The following is a 23,951-nucleotide window of genomic DNA, read 5'->3' as shown; positions in this document are numbered from 1 at the left end:
CTCGAAATTTGCGGAGCGCGACTCTCAACCGTCCGCTCTACTGCGCGGTTGTTACCCGACTGAGGAACTCGGCTAGCCGATTTTAGATTGGTGACGTCACTTTCCGAACATCCGAAAATTCAAACTTTGGTTTCGAACTGTAATACTAGGTATGATGATGTATGATGTATGATGTATGATGTATGATGCACGATGTATGATGTATGATGTATGATGATATGATATGATGTATAATGATTTTAGTTTTCACATTTCATACAAGAAATACGCACTTTACCTCTCCTGCCGATTCCAGACTCAAGCGGCCAGGCCCTTCGATGGTCAGCCGTTGACTGAAGATATATTTTTCAGTGAACGGGTCGGCTAATAACGCTGCCGTTCTGCGACAGTTGGATGATGAAAGATTTCGCTCGTATCTTTCAAATGTGTGTTAAAATACACTCGAAGTGTTAAGAAGCTTCGTTCTTCCTCTCCCTATCACCTTTCTAGGTCTTTAAATCACTACGCAGCGTTAAATACCGTCTCATACACGAAGCATCCATTTCATCTCGTTCAAAATTAGCGCATCCGTGATGTATTACAGTTACTCTGAATTTTTTTCCATTCGAATACTTTTCGAAAAACGATTCTGCTCCTCCACCCAACGCAGATACTTCACTTGCGACCAGCTAAAACAGCGTTTCGATTCTATGCCTATGAAAATTCAAGATCGAGAGAGCAAATGAAAAGTTGTTGGAATAATTATGAATACTAATGTTATGGAATACATCGAGCGCGCGTCGAATAGAATCCCATTTCGAAATGAATAATTCTTCTCTTTTCATATCATAGCTAATCTAGTAATATAGGTAAATAGGATGGTTGGAGGTGTTCGGAAATGGTAGGACATTTCAAAAGTTAAAGTCGACGATGATCCGGTGCATCAATTTTATCGTTACAGATTTTCTTTTCCCATGAGGCATAGAGTATTCAACAACGATAATGCAGTCCTTAAAATTCACCATTCATCTCTGTCTGGAAAGCTAATTCGCAAGGCGTGGTATTCTAGATATGTCAAAACTAAGCTAGCGGCACGTGTTTGCATTGTTAGAAAAATACCCGTACTCTATATACACTGTTTCTAATCTTTTGCTACATTTGGTTTAATCCCCATGCTTCCACAGCACGAATAGTCGGAAATGGTTTTGATTATCCATAATAAAATAAAAGAAGTAAGAAAGCTTAAATTTATTGTTAAAGCTCTAATGAATACATCAAACTGCGGTCGAATCAATTCATTTATTATTTGCACATGACCTCTGTATATTTGATACATTATTCCTAAATACATTGAAACATATGTATTTATAATGAAATATCATGCAATGGGCTGTGTAAACTATAAACTATAATTTCTATCAAATAGCTGCTTTTATGTCAACAGGGCTTTGAGACTCAGTTAAATTGGATCTCGATTTTTGCCATCGTATGTAGGACATTGGGTTACAAGAACAAATGCGAATTACGAATAACTCCGTATTAGAGATAAGGATATTTTAGTTCAAGTATATCTATACACAGAAATCCGTATGAGAATATACTAAAACCTCTGTGTTTATTGTAAAAATCTAGTTTTAAACATGTGTATATATGTATTTACACATGCATAAGTATACATATACATATATGCACATACATGTACATAAATAATTGTCAAGAAATTAGGAACACTCGCAACTTGTCGCAAATAGAGTAAAACGTAAGGTTAATAATATACAAATTACACAAGCGCACCATAAAACATGGCAAGGGTAATCCTAGTGGAGTGATTGTACAAACTGAAGAAATATACATTTACATATACATGATATAAATTAATAGACTAGAAAAGGTTATTTAGAGAGCTTATCTAATTCCGATCTTGTCACAATAGATCATTAACATAATCAATATACGGTTAAAGCTGTATTAGCTACATTCACTATTAGAGATAATATTTTTTATCCATTTTTATAGTTATTCAATTTCTTGTACAACAATTTTTCAAATTTCACCGCAAAATGCCCAACGAGTTCTCGTAGTGAAAATACGAGTCCACTCACCTTACAGATGGCATTAAATTGATTTTTGCCTTCTCGCGTCGAGTTATAAATACAGATAAATCTCAATGAGAGCTCATTTCTATAAGATTTATTGCAGTGCTGTATTCGTAGCTATACCTTTTATTCTATATTATATACTGTCCTAAATTTTAAACACAAAGCACAACAATGGCTGAAAGCACAATGGCAAGAAGAGAGGAGCAATCTGCATCTTAATAAATCTTTTCTTCTGCATACGTAGCGGAGCGATGTCACGTCGGAGGATATGTACTAGTGGATCACTAGGTGGGGCACAGATCTGAAACATAATTATGTTAAAAATTTTCAATATCTCTTGCAGAAAGTAGGTACGTTGCCAGACCTTACATACCATCAATGAATATTCATAGAGGCTATATTCATAAATACTTACAAAAGTAAGCTAATATTTTACCCGCAATTGCTTCTAACTGACAACTTGATATGATAATATCCCCTCCCGCATACATCTACTTCTACTCCTACTCTACTCCAACTCCTACTACTACGACTACTCCTATTCCTACTCCGACTTCTACCACTTCTACTTCTACTCCTACTACTCCTACTCCTGATCCTACTCCCACTTCTACTCCTGATTCTACTCCTATTCCTGATCCTACTCCTACTTTAATGAATATAAGAAAAATGTTATACTCACAGTGTACAAGTCCTCGTCATCCTCGTCCTCCTCCTCGCCCACCTCGATCACCCGCAACCACCGCGAACTACCTCGGGTTATACCTTGAATAGTAATGAATATTTTTAGTATAAGAACACATGAAAAATATTGTTTAAGGATTAATATAAATAATTAATTAATTAATAATATAATCAATTTTATTAGCGCATTTGAAGCTACTGAACATGTGCTTGCACGAAAAATGAATTGAAATAATTTATTGTAAACGTGACAAGTTTGTAATATTTCAGATGAAATATAATTACAATTGCCATCAAATATTATAAAAATGTTTCACTCACCGAGCACAAATCCTCGTCCTCCTTGTCCACCTTGTTCTCCTTGTCTTCCTCGTCCTCCTCCTCGTCCACCTCGTCCTCCTCCTCGTCCAGCTCGTCCTCCTCCTTGTCCACCTCCGACCACCTCGGGTTATACCTGGAATAGTAATAAATATTCTTAGACTAAGACTATATCAAAAATATTATGTAAGGATTATTATAAATAATTCATTAATCATGACGTCATTAATTTTATTGGCGCGTTTAAAGCTACTGAATATGTGCTTGCGTGAAAAATGAATTGAAACAATTTATTGTAAACATGACAAGTTTGAAAAATTTTAAATACAACATAATTACAATTGCCATTAATTATTATGAAAATGTTTCATTTACCGTTGAGAAATCCTTATTCTCCTCGACTTCCTTGTCCTTCTTCTTCTCATTCTCCTTCCTGTCCACCTCCGACCACCACCAACCACCGCCAACTACCTCCAACGACCATCTACAACAACCTCCGGTTATACCTTGAATAGCAATAAATATTTTCAGTATAAGAACACATCCAAAATATTGTGTCAGGATTAATATAATTTTCCCGACACATTTTACCAAGAAGATCATGCGAAAATTGTAAAAAATTATACAAATTTTATTAGTGCATTGATGACTACTGAATTTGGTCTTGCGCGAAGAATAAATTGAAATAATTTATTGTCCACAAGACAAGTTTGAAAAATTCTAATTATAATGTAATTGCAATTGCCTCTAAATAATATAAAAACGTTTCACTTACTGTGCAGAAATCCTCCTTCTTGTCCACCTCTTGTCCCTGAAGTCGAGTTCCACCGGGTAGCCGACCTGGAACGCAGAAACTACGGAGCGCATGTCCTGGAAGTCGAGTTTCACCAGGTAGCGGATCCGCAGCACAGGATCCAGGAGGTTGAGAACCCGGTCTTCGAAATGTGCTGAACGCGATTCTCATCCGTCCGCTCTACTGCGCGGTTGTTTCCAGACTGAGAAATTCGGCCAGCTGGTTTTAGATCGATGACAACAAGAGAAAAAAAATTTTGGGTGACGTCACTTTCTGAACATCCGACCATCCAAAGTTTGATTCCGAACTTTGATACTATTTATCATGTATCATGATGTATGATGTATGATGATATGATATGGTGTATAATGATTTCAGTTTCTACATTTCAGACAAGAAATACGCACTTTATCTTTCCTGCCGATTGCACGCTCAAGCGGCTAGGCCCTTCGATGATCAGCCATTGACTAAAGATATATTCTTCTTCAGTTAACGGGTCAGCTAATAACGCAACTGTTCTGCGACAGTTGAATGATAAAAATGTTTGCTCGTACCTTTCAAATGTCTTCAAATACACTGGAAGTTTTAAGAATCTTCGTTCTATCTCTCCCTATCAAAAAACGAAAATCGCCGACAATCACCTTTTTAGGTCTTTAAATCAGGACAATGCATTAAATACTGTCTCATATATGGAGCATCCATTTCATCTCGATCAAAATTAGCACATCCGTAATGTATTACAGTTACTTCGAATTTTTTTCCATGTGAACACTTGTCGAAAAACAATTCTGCTTCTCCACCCAACGTAGATACTTCACTTGCGACTAGCTAAAACAGCGTTTCGATTCGATGCCTACGAAAATTCAAGATCGAGAGAGCAAATAAAAATTTGTCGCAATAATTATGAATATCAATGTTATGGAATACATCGAGCGCGTGTCGAATAGAATCCCATTTCGAAATGAATAATTCTTCTACTTTCATATTATAGCCGATTATTATAGATAATCTACTTTATCTCCAGGAAAATAATAAAATTCATAGTGTGCCTCACATATTAATCGTAAATGGATCATATGTATTAATATCGTACATGGACCGTATATACATATATACTTTTTGGTCTCTGCATCAGAGTTACATTTGATTATTATTTATGATTTATGTATACAATCTTTTCTCGGGTACCGATACTTCAATTGAATCACTGTTTTCATACGAATTTCGGAAGAAATTTATTTTTAATAATCATTTCTTGTATCGCCGACAAATCGGTAAGTACACACAGGCTGAGTACTGGCTTGAGCTTACCATTGCGAAGACTGTGTTACTCGGAAGGTGAATGCAACCAGCATCACGTCGAAATCGGTAACTCTCCGATTTTCTGCAATAAGTTCTCAAATCTATTGTTGGAACATCTCAGGGAGCGCAAGCGCACGACGATTTTCGGTCGTCAGACCAAACCCCATTGGGGCAACTGTCTTTATATTCTTCAGTCAACGTAGGAGGTGATCGGAGAAGGTCGAGGAGGACGAGGACAACGAGGACGACGAGGGGGGATGGAGGAGCAGGACGGGGCCGAGGTGGACGAGAAGGATGGAGTTGGATGGAGGTGGTTGGAGGTGTTTGGAAGTGGTAGGAGCTAGGTGGTAGACGCCGATATGAGGTGGTAGGGGGTGGTTGAAGGTGTTCGGAAATGGTAGGAGGTGGTTGGAGGTAGTTGGAGATGATCGGATGTGGTTGAAGAGGACGAGGACGACGAAGCGGCGGAGGAGCAGGAGGAGGAGGAGATCGAGAAGAGGGACGGCGTGGACGAGGAGGACGAAGGTGGTCTGAAGTGGTCGGAGGTGGTCGACGGTGGTTTGAGCAGCTCGGAGGTAGTTGGGGTGGTTGGCGATGGACGCGGTGGTCGTCGGAGACGGTTGGCGGTGGATGCTTCACGCTACTTCTCACGGGGATGATCGAGCTGATCTACATTTCTCGGTTGCAGTCGACAAGTAGTCTTACGTATTCACTTTGTACCGACTTAATCTCAAGCTTCCATACGGACACTACTTTGGCTGCTACGAATGTCGGTGCGAGCCCGTTAGGTAGAGTCGAAAGCCCGTTAGAAGCGACAAAAAATGCGACAGTTTCAGTTCGATTTCAGTTCATGCAAAATACTTTGACTTTAGTGGAAATATTCGAAGGTCAGTGTATAGTACTTGTACAAGTTGCTCAATAGTACAAAGGTCGGAGGCAGAGAACGGATGCAAGAGAATGATTGACCATTGTTGGAAAAAAACCAACTATTGAATGAAAACAAGTTAATACAGTCTACCTTACCTACCTCAAGCAAAATATGAAAAACTTTCTGTGGAACAGTTACGATGTAGATTGTGAGTACAATTTAGGACGCGGCCTGTTATAGGTGCAAATCACTTGTGCAGAATGCGATATACGATGCGTGATGTTACATTGTCTGTATTCTACGTAACCTGTGATACAATAGAAGAAAACTCAATTTTCAACGTATCTTCATCATATTTTCTCAACACTTGTTCGCTGAGTGTTCTATATCTCTTCTTCGCACTCCCAAGGATCTGAAAAGTCTAGAAAGGGTCGTACAAGTCCATTTTGCGACCGAAGATTTAGAGCTCGTGAATATTTTGACGAATTCGGACAGAGCCAAAGTTAATTTTTTTATGCATTATACCGACGTACCTTTTCGTGAATGAATAACAGTGAGCAGTCCGAATACGCTGCAATCAACGTATCCTAAATTAGAGCCAGAGAACAAAAGTTTCGCTATCTGATTTCTCTGTTGTTATTCCTACGCTGTTTTTGATCTTTTCTCTGCGTTTCTCGGGGGTCCGCTTGCTCTGGGAAAGATGTCACAAATTTTATTCTGCAACGGAGAACTTTTCACTCCAGAAAATAAGACTAACCCGTTTGCTTTTGCAATCATAATTTTGAAAAATTTGAGAAGAGCTGATATAGATTATTGTACAAGTAATGTAATAAGTACAAGTAATGAAAGATTAACATCGATCAATAAGACATCAATCATTATAACAACCTGGATAAAAATATCCATCCTTTTCGAATAATCCAGTGTTAATTTTTTTTTCACGCCAATTATTTAAAGGCCTACATTTTCCGTTACAGGGTGAATATTCTTTGTAAAATATTTATTGGATATCCAATAATTTCGTTCCAAGTTCGTACCTGTAAAATAATTCATCTTGCATAATGGTATGCAAGTTTTCTCGATTAGCACTAATCAAATTTTCGTATTATCTATTAGCTCCTCTAGATCCCAGATCCTTTTCCCATACTTTTACATTTACCTTGAACCCTGCATCGTTCTCTGATCATCGCCTCGCTGCCTTGGTTCCCATACTACATTATCAAAATGCTCTTTCTACTGGCAAACTGCAACTTGACTCTCTCGCCCGCTCTCAAGTCATCTTTCATTCATCGTCAGCCAACATCTAGATTCCTCTCTGATCTTTTTTTTCTAACAAACAATTTCTCCTCCATATCTTTTTATTGCACTTTCCATATCTTTTACAATAAATCAATTATATAATCATACACATTTTACTTCAATCAACTTTTCAATACAGGTTCGACTCATTTTCTTCTATCCTTCATATGCGCGCGTAGTCGACGTTTGGCTGATCCAAAGTAGGCCGTAATAACATGACGTCTGGGTGTCGATACGGTCATGGATAACAGCCCGTCGTGATGACAAACATCCATTCTGTTTCATGTAAATAAAAATTTTGTTTCATTAAAAAAAGCTGTATATAAATGTAGACACAGAAATCAATATATCTTCAACTTGTTTTTGTCCTATCTGTAGCTTCTGAACCGCGTTAATGTATCGATCAAATCGAAATTCTAATGCATCGACGAACCATTGCATTGCCCGCAAGTATTATCTTTCTCGTGAAAAGTTAATATCTGTATGGATTAATAAAAATGCTATAGCTTCGTGTAAAGCGAAAGAATGAATTACAAACATGCATAATCATAAAATCTATCGCTATATATGCGTTATTTCACGATGCGTAAACCGTAAGAAAAAACCGTCGATAATAAAAAAACACCGTCAAGTCGACGCAGCAAGGCTCGACGAAGTATTGCAAGAATCGTATTAATCAGACGTATATTTTTTAAATCAGGGTGAATGATTTAGGCGCCTTTCTCTCGTTTCAGGGACTCGAAGCTGCGTTGACGACACTCGGTACCCGCGGCACCCTTGGCTTGGTATGTTAATTAACAGTATAAGCTTTCGAAGGGATTCAAGAAAGGGGGATAAGCGGGGTGAGTGCCTTTATATAACTAATTAGTAGGCCCGGCATTCAGACTATTTACTCGATTTTGCTTTGCTTAGGCCTACCCGACACTGTCTCCTTCCACCCCGAGGCCCGGCATCCCCCGAAAGATCTCTTGTTTAACCGAGTTTGGCTTAGCTCAACCGTTGATTATATTGCGCGAATTACTTTCGTCGATTTCATGCCTCATTTCTCCAATCCGAGCCGGTCCAATGCGGAAACAAAACCCTTTATCCGCAGCACGTTAAGCCAGAGTGCTTCAATCAATGTTAAAAATCGCTATTGCCGGTTCAGTTTCTGCTGTCCCTTAACTCACCTCGTATTTTGTTCTCGCCGGTCGAACCAAATTTCTTTTTCCATTTATTGTCGCAAAACGCATTCACCCTTTTTGGTTCTTTCGCTACAGCGTAACTTCGACGAAAGAAATTAACCGCCGCGTAAAAATCTAACAAGTCTGCGGAGGGTGTAAATTGAGAACGCCAAGTGCACTGGTTTTAATCAGTTCATAAAATCGTCGAGTCATAGCGAACCGACTCTTATTTCCCGGCTGAGGTCGGCTTGTAGAGGGTCAGCAACTTCCTTCTCGGAATAATGGCTCCTACACATGAAACAATCTCATGTAAATGTTAATCAAAACTTATAATTCACTGGAATATTCTAATTTACTGACAGCAATGAAATCTCGGTACGATTCGTTGCGAAGATCACGCGTTGTCTGATTTTTCAAACGTTTTCTCTAATTTTTACTGTTTTATGTAATCAATTTCAACCATGTAGTTTTACATCGGTGCAGTTATTACTGCGATTAGTCATGAGTTTTAATATCACGGTGTATGAATTGCTAATATGTAGCTTGATTATACGAAACAAGCAGTATTTGATTACGATACTAACAAAAAAGCAAAAAAAAAAATAGAAAAACTCTTTTTTCATGTCATATTTGTCATCGTTCCAATTGCTCAAACACCGTACAAATTGGTTACTTACAAATAAAATCTAGGGTATATAAAATCAAAGTTATCGTCGTATCGCTCGAATCGGTCAGTAAGTTCAGTGCGAGATATCTTCATACGTACGTATAATACGAGGGCAAAACTATCGAACAGTATCAATAGCAGCATAATACCATAAAAGGTATTGTTTTCTCCCGCAAGTCGTATAAGTTTTGTGAATTTCGTTCAATTCGGGGAATAAAACCACGGTTTGCTAGAATCTAGACACAGTAGTTCTGGTTATAGCAAGACACTAAAATAGAACGTAAAATATCATAGTTTATAGAGTTAACCACCCACTTTGGTCAATAAAAATGTAACAAAACGTAATCCTATCCAGACAGATGGAGGAACGTGCTAAAGTCCGGACGTGCAGCAGACGAGACGCTGCGGCAAAGAACTTTTTCGTCGCCATGACGCTGCGTGCATCTATAAACTGGCAAAAATCGCTGCGCGAAATTCGCGAAAACACATTATTCCTGAAAAATAATCGTCAGATGTTGCATTTCATTGCGTGTGGAGGAGAAATGAAAGTTTCAAAAAACCAACGAGCTGAGTTAATCCCCCATGAAAATCTTATGGAGAGAAAAAACTTCCAGGACGGCTTGAGAAAAATGAAAAGTCAAGTTAATAAAATTTCGGTGGAGAAAAGAACCGAGACAAAAGACTCCGCGACATTCGTCCCTTCCCTACATCAATAACTCGGAATAATACAATCAGTCCGCAGGGGCGGAGAAGATGGCAAGGGAGGTGGAGGTGAAAAGAGAGAGAGAAAGGGAGGGTGGGGAGGGGGGAGGAGAGGGACGGTTAAAAATTAATTAACGCAATAAAAGTTAATCTTTCCAGTTTGTAAAACTCCGTTCTGATTCTGTGTCTCGAGCGGGGCGTAATTAAAATAAAAATGATGTCAAATAAAATCGCCTTCTTTTTTCTTCATTCTTCGTACTCTTTTTCACAAATTGTTTTGTTTTATTTTATCTTCTATTTTAAAATATTTCACGCTACTCTTTTCCTCCGTCTTAATTATCAGTATTTCCCACATTCTCCTCCGCCACTTTATTTTTTTAAATTTATTTACTGATGTTTTTTGCATTTGTTTTGTCTCACTTCTTTCGACGCTAGTCTCGCAACTTCAAAGGGTTGAAGTTCGGGCCTGGGGCGGGTTGATACTACGAGCAACGGACTTACTTTATATAAGAGAAAAGTATATGAACATGGTAAAAATAATAAAGCCGAGGAGGAGAGAGATTACTTATCTGATGAAAACGTTGTTAAACCACTGCATAAATTTACAACATTGTGGCACAGTGGCGTGGGGATGCAAAAATACACGGCGCTTGTGCGGATTTATCTGCGGGTTACCAAGAATCCAAAAAATAAAACGGTATTCAAAATTTTATCTCTTTTCGCTACCTCTCCACTCTTGAAATTCTAAACTACAATTCAGAGAAAATTTGTAAATCATACGTAATATATTTCTCTATATTCCTTATCGTATTTCGTATCATAATATTCGTAAAAAAAATTGAAGATTCAACAGAACTTATTCATCTCTAATTCATAACATTTAATACCAGGATTTTGTAATAGTTGACATATTTCATTTCATTTCTATACAACTTTTTTCTTCCTGAAATTTTAATAAGTTTACAGCGAAGTAACGATATTCCAGTTACTTGCCATGCAGCTCTGGATTGTGGTATTATTACAGAAGTGAAATTGTACCCGATAGTTGTTTGGGAATTGAATCCAACGTATTCGTTGATGGTAAAAACTTGGAGTTTGCAATTGTCGCGAGTTCGACTATGGGTGGGAATATTCTACGGTCTATGGCTAAGCGAATATCGCCGCTAACCGTAATTTTTAATATATTGATTGAGACGCCAGTGTTCTTGGCTCGGGCGCCGCGTCGTTTGCGGCGGTGCGGCTGCTTCATTAGACGCTCTTAATTAACTTGCGCCGCGCACGCGACTTTACACAATAGGATATACCCGTGCAAGCTCGCTATACCCTCAATTCGGTCTTAGTAATAATACACAGGGAGCTGCTACGTTCACAGAGAAAGAGAGCGAGAGAGAGGGGAAGAAAGCAAGTGAGAGGGGGAGGAAAGAAAAGGAAGCTCTGTTTTATAACCTCAGTGAATAAGCCACCCCTTGGAAAAATTCTAATTCGTTTAAAAATTTGAATCTAATTATATCAAGATAATTAGTCGTAGTAATAACAGCCTGCTTATTCGGTTAGAATACGTTATATAATATTTTATCGATCATGTTCTATTTTACTGAATGCTAAAAAAGTTCCTAACAAGCCGCTTTAATTTTTTTCTTTTTTTTTTTTGTTCGAAAGCAACGCGGAAGCAACGGAGATACTATTTTCCGCCTGAATATATAAACGTGGCGCATTTTAATTCCGGTCTTTCGATCAAGTCCCTTAATTAAAAATGATTCATACGAAAGTGACCCAGTTTACTTACAGAATATCCATACGTGCACAACATGGTGCAATAGCACCGCACTCTAGGCTACGTCTGCACTGCTATTATATCAACGCTTTGTTTCAACTGGGGCAAACTCACCCCGTTTACACTTTGCGCACAGTGGAAGAGTTTGCGGAGTTATTGTAACGCTGTATAATTAACTCTTTCGACTGCGAAATTGTTCGATCACTCAAGGATTTTTGAAACACATTTATCATCATTTTCTCTATGCATGGTTATTTAACACTGAAGATTTTTAACATTCACAAACAATTATTAACCTTAAGACAAAAATTACGATATCATTGTTGCGATATCTGAAGAGAAAAAGCAGCAATATTTTGACCATAACACTGATTTTGGAACAGTTTTTTGCACAAGGTATACACCTATTTATTCTGTAGCTCGAAATAAAAATGAAATCGAAATTTAAATTTAATTCACTTAATCTGCTCGAAGCCAAAAAAATCGATTTGACAGACTTGTGATTATGATCTAAATTTTCCTTTCTGAGCCTAAAAATGAATCACAACGCAAACAAAATTTCATTGAAAAATCAAAGTGTTGATTAATCACTCCATAACTGCGATGAAAATTGCAGAATTGTAAAAAAAAAAAAAAAAAAATGTACTTTCTTCTCTTCCGTTTTAAAAAGCGAAACACAGCAATAGACGACAGCGCTTGTAACTTTTACCATAATTCTAGCCCTAGTTTAAACTGTATTATTTCGACAGTATGGCGAAAATAACACGGTGAGAGGGTTGGGAGGGGGGTGAAAACTAGTATAACGCGTTGCGGGGCAACATATGCTCAGACAGGAGCAGAGCGGCATATATTAGAGACCAACACCTCTGTTTTACGCCAAAGTGGTTAGCCGCACGCGTTAACCGGCCCATAACCCCCGCTGCAACCCTCATCGTATTGCCGGAAACCGTATATATACGTACACAAACACGCGCGCGCACGCACACATATACATATATATGCAGCTGAAATAACGAGCGTGAATGTTACAATTATACAATAAATGAGTTTAACGTTCATCCCCTATTTTGCTCGTATGAGTCCTTAATTGAAAAAAAGCAGTCAAGTAAAAAAGTATTTGAATTAAAAGACATATTACAAAATTTACTCGATCTTCAAACACAAGCTTGTCAGGTAGAATTAAATTTTAGTTGCGTCGGAAAAAAAAAATCTTCCCGGTCAAGGGAATTATTTGACGCAGGTTCATATGCGGATAAAGTTTTTTTTTTTTTTTATCTTGGATAAATTTAAAGGATTTTCTTTTTTTTTGAGCGCAACTGTGATGTAAGGATGAAAAAAATCTGCAACAGAAGTTTGCCGTTATATCCAATTTCGTGCAGCAATAAGGAAAGTGTTTTTTATCGTACCAGTATGATTTTTACCAGTTAGAATCTGATTTTCAATATTTTGAATCGTTGCAGCTTTAAAACACTTCGGTTTTCTATTTTTTATTTTTTTATTTTTTGTGTTCTATTTTGTATGTAAATCGGTTTAATGACCACAATCGATTCTCTCAACTCATTTTATATTTCGTAATAATAATTTTTAATCTTTTGATAAAAATTCTACCGTTGTAAGAAAAACTTTTTCAAAATTATAAATCAAATACATTCCAAGTACGTCGGTTTGGGATCATACGTTGATCAAATTGGTGTTACAATTATTAAATGAGTAAACTTAATTAGTAGAAGAGACTTGAAGTATATAAGGAACTCATTTATATATATAAAATAAATTATATATTAAACGATTCATGTGTATATATATATATGTGTCATAACTCGGGGCAAATGGATGCATGGCGCAAAGGCAATTTACCTCTATGCGTGTATAGATATGGGTATAGGAACAGAATTAATTATCGATCCCTTGGAACAAATAGAAGTAATTATAGCCGGATACTGGTAATGAAATTATTGTTTTTCGACGTTATTGAACTAACAATTTCAGATCGCTGCCTGCGTATGTAGAATATACGTTTTGTACGTTATACGCGAAGCGATAATTACAGCAGACAGTTCATCCAAACACGAGAATTCGTAACCGTAGACGAATGTGAATGTTTCGTTATTACGTTCATGAAGCGGGCCGTTTATCCCCACAACCTTATTTTCCTTTAATTCTCAAACCCGGAAAAATGGTTAATAAAACTTCGTCAAGAGTTGTTTATTCTATTCGCTTTCCTTGTCTTTCACTCTTCCTCGGCATTCAATTCTTACTGACCATCTTTCTTCGCCATTTATTAAAAAAATCAATTATTTTCCCTGACCCGCTGAGAAAAAAAAAAAAAAAACGAATTCCGAAATCTCGATTCAAGAACTCGGAATTCGAAGACCAGTCTATTCATCCATCAAATTTCTACCGACCAGGAGTACCGTTGGCGTACCGTTCTAAAAGCTCGTAAAAAAGTGAGCACGCGGTTATAAAAAAAGAGAGGATAAAAATAATGAAAGCAAAAAGAAGGAATAAGAAAATAAAGGGACGAAGAGAAAAAAAAAAGAAAGAAATAAAATCGCCCGCGGAAATATATTGGCATTGAAAAGTTGTAGAACATGGCGGCGACACGTTGCCTGGATTGCGCCATAACTTAGACCTCGTATCGATATGGGTGCCTCGTACAGTGTAAATTTAAGGGTATATGATACGGTGCGCCACGCAGTGAAGAAAGGGGGCTCGGGTGAAATATGTTACCAAAGCCGTTCGTCGCCGAAGCGACGTTTCGTGCTGCACGCGTGCAGCCCCTTCAAAAATCCCGTTTTTGCAACGAGAGCGTTTTTCTCGCTTTTCTTTTTCATCCGTACCAAGTATTCAATATACGATTCAGAAGAATTAATCGCGACAGAGCCTTTTTGGTCCGGATTGAATAGGATCACGATAATGGTTGGATACAGCATCTCAAGGCGTACAGTTTAGAAAAAAGTTTATTAGTCAATTTTTCAGGGAGAGTATAACCAGATTTTTGAAATAATCGTATCGCGAAGCTTTTCGGGCTTTCGAAAGATATCTGGTGAGGAAATGATGACTACTTTAGGTAACGATCGATAGCTCTGTTTCTCATCAATCACGAGTTTATCCTCAACGAAAGCTTTTCACGACTTAGCATACTTACATCACTTTTTTGAAGGAAGTTTCACGTCTTCGCTAAAAATGATACCAAAACTCTCGCTCGTAGAAAATAAATAAAGAAAACAAAACTGTCGTTGATTAATTCTAATAAGAACGAGTTGATATTGAAGTATTGTGGATTCAGATTTTTCGGATAATCTACCTCTTCAGTAAACTATATATATATATATATACACATATCTAATTGGAAAAAATTGTCTTCTCAAGTTCTGATTATACAAAGAAATGATTTACGTACAGAATAAATTACGATTGTTCAAAGTTTTATATAAATAATACACTTCTAGGTTTGAAAAATAAAAATCTTTTGATGATAATTTCGCGTGGTAATGTCTCAGACTGTGTTAACAATAGGTGATTCACATCCCTCTACGAATTTCGAATATAAAATGAGCAGAATCAGTGCCTCGGTACAATTCTTTCAAAATAATGAATCTTCTTCACAAAGCCGCAAGCGTCCGTTCGCCACAACCGGAAGTGCGTAGAGCAAGCTCACACACCCCACAAGCCTTACCCTCCTTCCCCCGTGCAACATCTCCCACAGGTACGGAAGACTCTACGTACTTCTCGGAATCTAGAAACGTAGAACGTTAAATCGGTCGATAGTAGAATATCCTCGCCTGGCAGAGCCCTGGGACTTGTTGTTCGCCGGGGTCGGTGCAATTAGGGGGTATTAATTAGCGGGTACTTCAGCCGATCCCACCCCCGACTCCATGACAGGCTTTCTCCCAGCCTCGTGCTGAGCCCTCCGAAGTACACCGGCTCAGGGGGCTGATGCGGACTTTGGGATCCGTGCAGAGCTAATTGTACGTTTTTGCGAGGCACGGAAAAGGGGGGGGTGGTGCTATTGCTGGACAAAGACGTGTGGATCCGTCGCAGGTGAGATGATATCTCGCGATTTTCTCCTTCTCTAAGTGTGAAAGTATTTTTGCGAGACGTAGACTCGAAAAGTTATTCCAACGACTCGTGTTGGCGTTGTTGCACGTACCGCGCGACGTGCGTATTATAAACATGTACCTGTAATATACGTACGAGCTTCGGTCCGTTGGTTGGAACGAATTGGAAAAGTCGGAAGATGGATGAAGGGGAAATCACGATGCCGAGTAAAGGGGTTGGCTATTCATGTATTTAAATTTATTTATTGGCAGGATTTTTGGCCCCGTTATGAGACCCCTGTGAACCCGCGGTTAGACCCACCCCCCGCTTCAACCCCTTCTGGGTAATTTTCCTGCTTAAAGAGATCTCGGCCAATTACACGGAGCGTCCACAGGCGTTGAATTTTAATTGGAAAAGAAGAAGTACAGACCCCCTTATCCCTCCCATCGACTACGACTCCTTCTTCGCTTGGTACTAACTACCCACCCTGAGATTGGTATAGGAATGAGAGAAACGTTGAGGGGATGGGGGGGGGGGGGGGGGGGGGGGAAGCGTTCGTGAAAACCGGCGAATCGCTGGCTGTTAAGTTCTCGATTAATTTTAATGTGCTGAATGTTTTACGCAAATTGTTGTATTTCGTATTCAGAATTATTATATTCGAGCGCAACTGAACGAGCTGGTGGAATAAAGGAGCCGTTCTAACTTAATTGGGTCAATCTGTAAGGATTAATTGATCCAAAATACAACGAGTCAGAGGCTTGCGAATGTATTAAAAAGTGTAATTCATTTTAAATACAAATTTTATTTCAAACATTGAGAAGTCAAATGCATCACTTGAACACGGATATTGCCTGCAGAAAGGGGGAAATAAAGAAACTAATTGCCATACTCGTTTCTGTTTCTTAATGCCACGTCGTAATAATACGATTACTCGTCATATTCACGAAGAATTTACAACAAAACTTTACTCGTTATGTCCAATCTGTAATAAGACTTCAACTTAATTTCAAAGAACTTCTTCAAACATACATTACGTTTATATACGTAAAGTTAACTTCCAAAACTTGTCATTTCAATGACAAAATTTGAAGAAACGAAATCCAATATTTACAAGAATTATTGACTATGTTCAGAAGAAACTCAAAGTTTCGGTATTTCTGTTTTTTTTTTCTTAGGCGAATGAAGCAACTTCCATTTCCCTCAAAGTGGAAAATTGAGAATGTATTGAATTGGATCAACTCAACTGATGGAAACGAATAAAAGTTCATTTCATTACGTGCAAATTCACAATATTGTTTCACCGTGTATTAAACCGTAATGCATACTTGAAAACGTAACGGTTGATTCAAGGTATTGCTAAAGAGTTATTGGAACAGGTGCTTCGATTTTATTGCTGATTAATGCGAGTTATTTGATCGATAGCGCGCATGTAACTCAGACCACTTACATCGTGCAAGAAGAAATTGAAAAGTGGAAAAACGATACGCGAAGAGCTGTTTTTAAAAAAGAAACGTACGAGACAAAAAGGTCGAAAAATTAATGAATAAACAGATAAACGGACTAATTCCTTTGCCGAAAATTTTTCCGCATCGTTGCGTTTGTCGTCATTCAATGCATAATCGGTGCTCAACTCAATGCGCAGCTCACATCCCCGATATTTTGATTCTCACGGTTCTCGCATCCCCTTCAAATTCATCCCAAGTGCTGGACGGAATAGTGCTGCCACGCGACGGTCGCTGGGAAAACTGCCACCGCGCAACGAAACCCTTCAATCAATTTCATAGAAATTCTTAGAGGGTTTGATATCGCCACGACACCCCGTCCCTTTGACTTCGTTCCATTGTTCACTAAGATTCTTAGGGATGACGGAGTTGATTTTTAGGTACAATTTCTAGTCTGGAAGTATTTCAGAAGGTGATTAATATCGCGAAGATGATGTATAAAATGTTAATAGTAAAGAACGCATTCCTTACACAAATAGGAACTTTGCTTGTGAGTAAAATTCAATTTTTTTTTAATTAGACGAAAAAAAAAAAAATTTGGCAACACTGTTGGATGATCTGGAATACCGTTGGAAATTCAAGTCAATCTTGTTCGAGTATAAAATCCAGAAAATAAATCGGCGAGAATTAAAAATGAAGGGAATTGGCAACAGCAAATTATTTCAACGAATGGTAAATTCACAGGTTATTATACTGATAAAGGCTAAACTAATTACTGTCCAATACATTATCATCGATGACGAATTGTGTCTGAAGAGGCCAATCTTAAAATATGACTAAATTATGTGAAACAATTATTATTTTTACATAATTTTCACATCTAATGAAGACTGAATATTAAAACAAACGACCGAAATTTTGAATTGTTTCACGTGATTCGTATGATGGGTTTACCAAATATAAATAAGTAGTAACACCCTCGTAATTTGTCCACACCAAAAAAAAAAAAAACTTGATTTCAATAGATGAGCTTTCATCGAATTGGCTGACAAGCGAGTCTCAGGAATGAAGCAAAGTAACTTTTGAACCAGCGGTTCGAGAGACGAAGTGTTAGTTTTCTGGACCATCGCGTATCGCTGGGAGGAGAAACGAGGAAGGGCGGTGGGGGTTAGGTGGTCCGGGGGTAGTTTATAACACGTCTCACATAAATTGTCGCACGGCTTTTTAAGAAATTGGAAAGAAGGCAGCGGCTCGAGGGCCTTAGAAACAGCTTGCGTTGAGTGGCCAAGAACTTTTGAAGTCCTTCGCGGGAGAAAAGGAAAAGGAGGAGTAAAAAAAAAGGGGGGGGAGGGAGGGGGGGGGGGGGGGATGGAGAAATCTATTGCTTCAACCCGACTCGAGCCGCGCCGTCTTACGGAGTGTTTATAATCTGTTTTACGACCTCTCTCACCTCCCCACGTGGAGAGTTTCCCCTTTTTGAGCCGAGGCTTTTATATCGACGAGAGAAAACAGGATGAGGCAAGGAATAATGAAAGTTGAAGGAGGAGACGCGGATGACATAAAGGCACGCATGCGACCAGCGAAATTTTGACAAATTTGAAAGTTTTAATACGCCTCTGCGACTCCCAGTCGGATTATCCCCCCTCCAAAAACGAACCCGCTGCAGGCCTGTGGGAGACATTTTCGGGACAGAGGTAATCTTCGCCAGACAAGATATTACATTTGAATAAATATCATCATCGATATAGCCGGCGAGAAAATACGCTATCGACGAAACAGGGAACGAAACTCCCGAGGGATCGGTTCCCTCGTATTAAAACACCGGGATATGTCAAGTATCGCTCGGGCGAGCCTACCGCCTAACGCTTCTTCTTTCACATCTTGCGATAGCGAAACGTCGTTCGAAACTTTCAAGAATCTTGAAAACATGTTTGAAGAATAAGAAATAATGAAAAACAATTGAATGTGCAAAATATTTTTAATCCTAGAAGGCGATTCAAACTTCATTTCGTTTCGTCAACCTGCGGTCATTTCGACCCTTTGAGTCACGCGTTATTGCGCTGAGTCAACTTTTATTACGAGATAGTATTCTATGGTTTTTGCGGTCACTGATTACGAATCTGCAAAGAAATCGCAAAAATTCAACATGATGAATCCAACACGGTGGAGGAAAATTTCTAATTTGATTGTGTAATATTAAAAAACTCTACGCGGGAGTTTTCGGGGTCGTTGATTCGATTCGCCGTACTGAATTTTCAAAACTTGATTGTCGATTCGTAATCAGCGACCTCAAAATCCCCTGGTCAGAGATTTTTCTCCGGATTCGACGGTAATTGAAATTTTCGTCCGCCAAACTGGATCAGCCATTTTGAATTTTTTAAATCCGACTTCATATTCGCCATCGGTGACCCCAAAGACTTATATAATTTATGTAAAACGTGTGTACAATTTTCTCGGAAATGAATTATTCCTTCAATTTTCACAAATTTTTTCGATCAATTTTGTTTTTAACAATAATAATTTACATTATATCGCAATAATTACTCTCGAATATTTAAAACCTATCAGTATAGTATCAGAAATAGCAAAAAACCGCAACTAAACACGTCGAAAAATTCTCTACATATACAAAAAATATATATAAAATAGGAGGATAAGAATACTTACCACCATGACTCAAAGGGTCAATCACGGAAATTAATAATATTCTAAATGCGTGTAGAATTTTCTCAATTCGTTTCAAAATACAAGGTTCAAAAATACAAGTTTGTAAGCTTTTGACAATTTATATATATATCATATTTCATCGTAACAGTGATCAGAGTTGAAGTTTGTTTGAAAGAAGATTGAAATAGAAAATATTTGAGAAAAAAGACAAGTTTTATCTTTAGCCGTTGAGAAAAAAAGTGAAAATATTTCCATCAATTATAAGCAGACAATTTTGAATCGTCCGAGACGAAGTATCGACATTTACGCCTTAGTTTACAACTTCATTGTTTGTCAATTTTGTGTTCTTAATCAGAGATCTTCCTAGCTCACGAATACAATTATTCGATAAATGCTCAATGTGCATAATTGACTTGTGACAAAGTGAACGAAAAGTACCGATATCCAGCAAACGAACCTTCTCAACTGCCTCGCCTACCCCGGTTTTCCCTACACACCGTAATTACCCAAAGATCACGAAATCGAAACAAGAAACCGGTTAGTTACTTGATCCGCACAAAGTTCCAGAATTTAATTTAAAAAATCAACAATCCCGACTGACGATCCAAAGCTCGTCCGGATCCGAGCATCAAGGGGTCGAGGGTGAGAGCGGGGATAGTCGGTCAGAGGGCACCGATTATCTCGGGCAATTTCGCTGCGAGCCGTTTCGAGTGGCCCTCGGATTCCGGATGAATGCTGTCGGCCTCTCGGCAGCGCGTGTAGAAGAGTGGGAGGAAGGATTCGAGGAGGATCGGTACACAGGAGGAATATCGTGGGGCTGCCAGGTAGTAATCCGATGCAAATATCATTGATTGATATTAATTAGAAGCAATCACGGCGGCCGGCGTGCAAGCTCCGCTCTGCACCGAATCGCATCGCGCAGGGGATGCAGAGGGAAAGAAGACGGGGCATCGGGGGCTTCGTGTGTTCAGCTGCGCTGTTCGCCGGAGGCTTCGACTCGCCGGCGGAAACGAACCGGCTAAATTAAAATCATGGTAATTAGAGAGAGCCCGGTAATGCCAGGAAATCGTTGCCTCCGTCTCTTTCTGAGGGTGCTTTGACCAGCCCCGTATTCACCCTGCACCCTGCACGGGGATTTTGAATTCCCGATTGGAATCGCGAGCAGTAACGGATCCGGGAAAGAAATTATACACATCTCTGATTTTTTTGTAATTGCTTTACCTGCGTCGAACCATTTTCCGACACGAGTATCTCGCCGAGGGATAACTTTGATTTATTGCGTGTCCCTCTCGTGAGAAACTCAGAGATACCACAGCCGATTACACCTTAAATCCAATCGATTTTAAGTCTGGAAAAACCGAAGCGATTGAGATTGTTTTTGAGATATCGGTGAGCAAAAAATATACGATCGGGGTAATTTTAATGACTTTTTTTTACACTAAATACAGATGGGAAGTGGCAAGTTGATATTTAAAATCGTCCTTGGAATCATGCGAAAAGTTTGTCGTATTGAATTGAACTTCTCGCTTACATCGTAAATGCAATTTAATCAGAAACGGTTCCTTCCATGTAACTTTGAAGAAATTCGAAAGGAAAATCGCTGACGTTAACTAAATAATGGTAATGGCCTTATGTCAAATATGTATTATCCATTTGAATTAATTCCAAAATTAGCTCCAAGCCTTTTTTGTCAAATTCTGAACCTCAATCTTAAAAATTCCATATTCAAGCTTTTCGTACGCCTAATTATTTATTGACAAGACGTGCGTTTAGGTTTGTTTCACTGTTTTTGATCGAATCATTTCAGGTGTTCACTTTTTTGCTTTTCGTCAACGCATTCCAAGCCTAATAGCAAATTTAAAAAGATTACGTCAAGTTTCGAGAAGTACTAAAAAGGATAATTGCGTCCAACGCCAGTGAGTATTGACATATGATCGAACACCGGGGATCCCTGCAACTGCTAGTCACTCATCGTGCTGGTCGGAGGGTTGTATTTACCGTAATTATTTAATGCAAGCTCATGTTTTGTAATTGATCAATATTGACGTAGTTACAACTCGGTAGTTTCATCTCCCCACATATGCTATATCACGGACAAACAATACTTCATTATTTTTTTTTTTTTACTCTTCCAAAGTATAACGGATGAATGGACTCCCTGATTCTTTCTAGGTTTTGAGTGAAAGGATAATTTTTATGGTTTCTAGCTGTAAAGATGTGATCATTTCGTTGATGATAAGAATAACATGCACCGGTTCAGTGGATTGGAACTTTAGTCCAGTAGACTAAAAATTGCGCACCCTGAAAAATACATCGAAGCTTGCGACATGATTTTCAAAATTTCAAGCACAAAATATCACCCCTTTATCTCGATGATTTTTCCCAAATCGAAGCAGAGGGGGAAAAAACGTGATAAAAATTCGCTCCGTCAGAGGTGAAAAACATTTTGAAGTCCCGTAAAATCCCCGAAATCATGTTGCGATTTCGTTTTTCACCCTAGGAACTTCCACCCTCTGTATAGAAATTTGAGGCACCGCAGGCGTTCGGCGATATTGTAAAAAAGTCGAAATGCAAAATGTTCAATAACGTCACGCGTAGGCTGTAGTCTGCAACCTTCCATACACCGGCTGGCGTCAGCTTGTGTAACTATCGGTAATTAATCAGAATCATCCCCGTCGTCGGGGGCAGTTAACCAGTGACGTCACGGCCGTGGCGACATCTGGCCGGGCACTAGCCACGAACACGGAACAGCTCCGAGTGGACACCGCGAGCCGTATCGGACAGCACAAGCTTCGGAATGAAAATCACCCTCCCGCCCCGTTTGAAACTACCCTTTCGGACCAGATACCGGGTGTTCCGGTTTACACCGGAACGGACGGCATTGGCCTTCTCGAGCATAAAGGAACGATGCTCGAACTTTAGCATCCAATCGTCCAAATCCAATATCACCAAAAAAAAAAAAAAAAATGTGTAAAATATCTGTCATCTTTTAGCAAGGTTTTTCTGGCTTTTATCTGCGGTTGAATGGTTAGTACAGCACCTAATATATATGTCATACTTACATACGTACATGCGTTTAAAAACCATGTCGACAACTGCGGTATTTTGTAGTACGAGCTTCACGGTTAAGCGGATCACCGTGTGCATTTTTTGGTTGACCGTTTGAGAACCACTGACCACGGAGATAGGGGATGTATACAAATAAGGTTATTAATTTACCTATATTTAGCCACTGGTAACACTTGGTCAAGATTGATTCTAATAACCAGTCTTGCTGCTTCGCCGTGACCAGCCATTAGATGAAGGATCAATATTATTACGGAGACTGGATAATGTATAAACTGAGAAAAAATTTGGCAACAAAATTATACGTGTATGAATATTAGTGACGGTAATTGTTTTTTTTTTTTTTTGATCTTGTAGTGGAAGCAAATCAAATGACAGTTACCGAGACGATATTATTTTCACTACAATCACAATTCCTGTGGTTTTAATTTTCGAGACTTTTGTCTATCCTTCCATTTGAAACCAATTGTTTAAATAGACCGTTGCTTCTGCAAGTGTTCTTCTTCGTACCTTTGTAAAATTGTCCCTCCTGGGGCCGATAAGAGAGAAGAGAATCACGCGTTTCGAAACGAGACTGACGCCTGCGGAGCATCCGGTTGGATTTAACGCGAATGCCTATCTATAGGTACACGTAACGTGGAGCCGGGTACTATTTTTGATAATCCAATTTAATTGAGCGATTAACCGTCGGGTGTATAATGCCCATCCCGAAACAAATGGATCGCAATGTCCGCCGCTCTGTAAAATATAATTCAAAGATATTTATGGTGGGATTACGGTGTGGAATTGGGTATCTAATATACATGTCCTGTCCACCGAAATCCCCGGCTGTAAAATAATTGGCCCCGTTCGACCGCCGGTTGTAAACCCGAGTCGTTCCATGTCACCGACAATACATGATCCTTCTAATTTTCAGTAAAGTTTTGACAACTTTGATTGACGGATTGATATTGAGCCGGTTATATATTGCCTGCTACCACCGGTAGTTGATCGATACTTAAACGCACATTAAGGACATTTAATTTCCCGCTCCTCGGGCCCAAGGATTAGCCGCAATTGATAGCTCCATACCTCATGTATGCGTATG

At 38.8% G+C, this 23,951-nt stretch overlaps 1 long non-coding RNA gene across 1 annotated transcript in view; it reads right to left on the bottom strand.

Moving 5' to 3' along the window:
* Nucleotides 1-7,392: 7,392 nt before the first annotated feature.
* LOC124306859 (uncharacterized) overlaps nt 7,393-23,951 on the bottom strand; it is a 61,256-nt gene continuing 44,697 nt past the window's right edge. Inside the window, exons 2-3 of the long non-coding RNA XR_006908698.1 lie at nt 8,512-8,793; nt 7,393-7,618 (exon numbers count right to left, since the gene is read on the bottom strand). This is a non-coding gene — a long non-coding RNA (uncharacterized LOC124306859). The remainder of the gene's footprint in view (nt 7,619-8,511; nt 8,794-23,951) is intronic.

This window comes from Neodiprion virginianus, chromosome 6 (assembly GCF_021901495.1).
Source record: "Neodiprion virginianus isolate iyNeoVirg1 chromosome 6, iyNeoVirg1.1, whole genome shotgun sequence".
Classification (NCBI taxonomy): Eukaryota; Metazoa; Arthropoda; class Insecta; order Hymenoptera; family Diprionidae; genus Neodiprion; species Neodiprion virginianus.
This window is presented reverse-complemented; position numbering and strand designations above follow the sequence as displayed.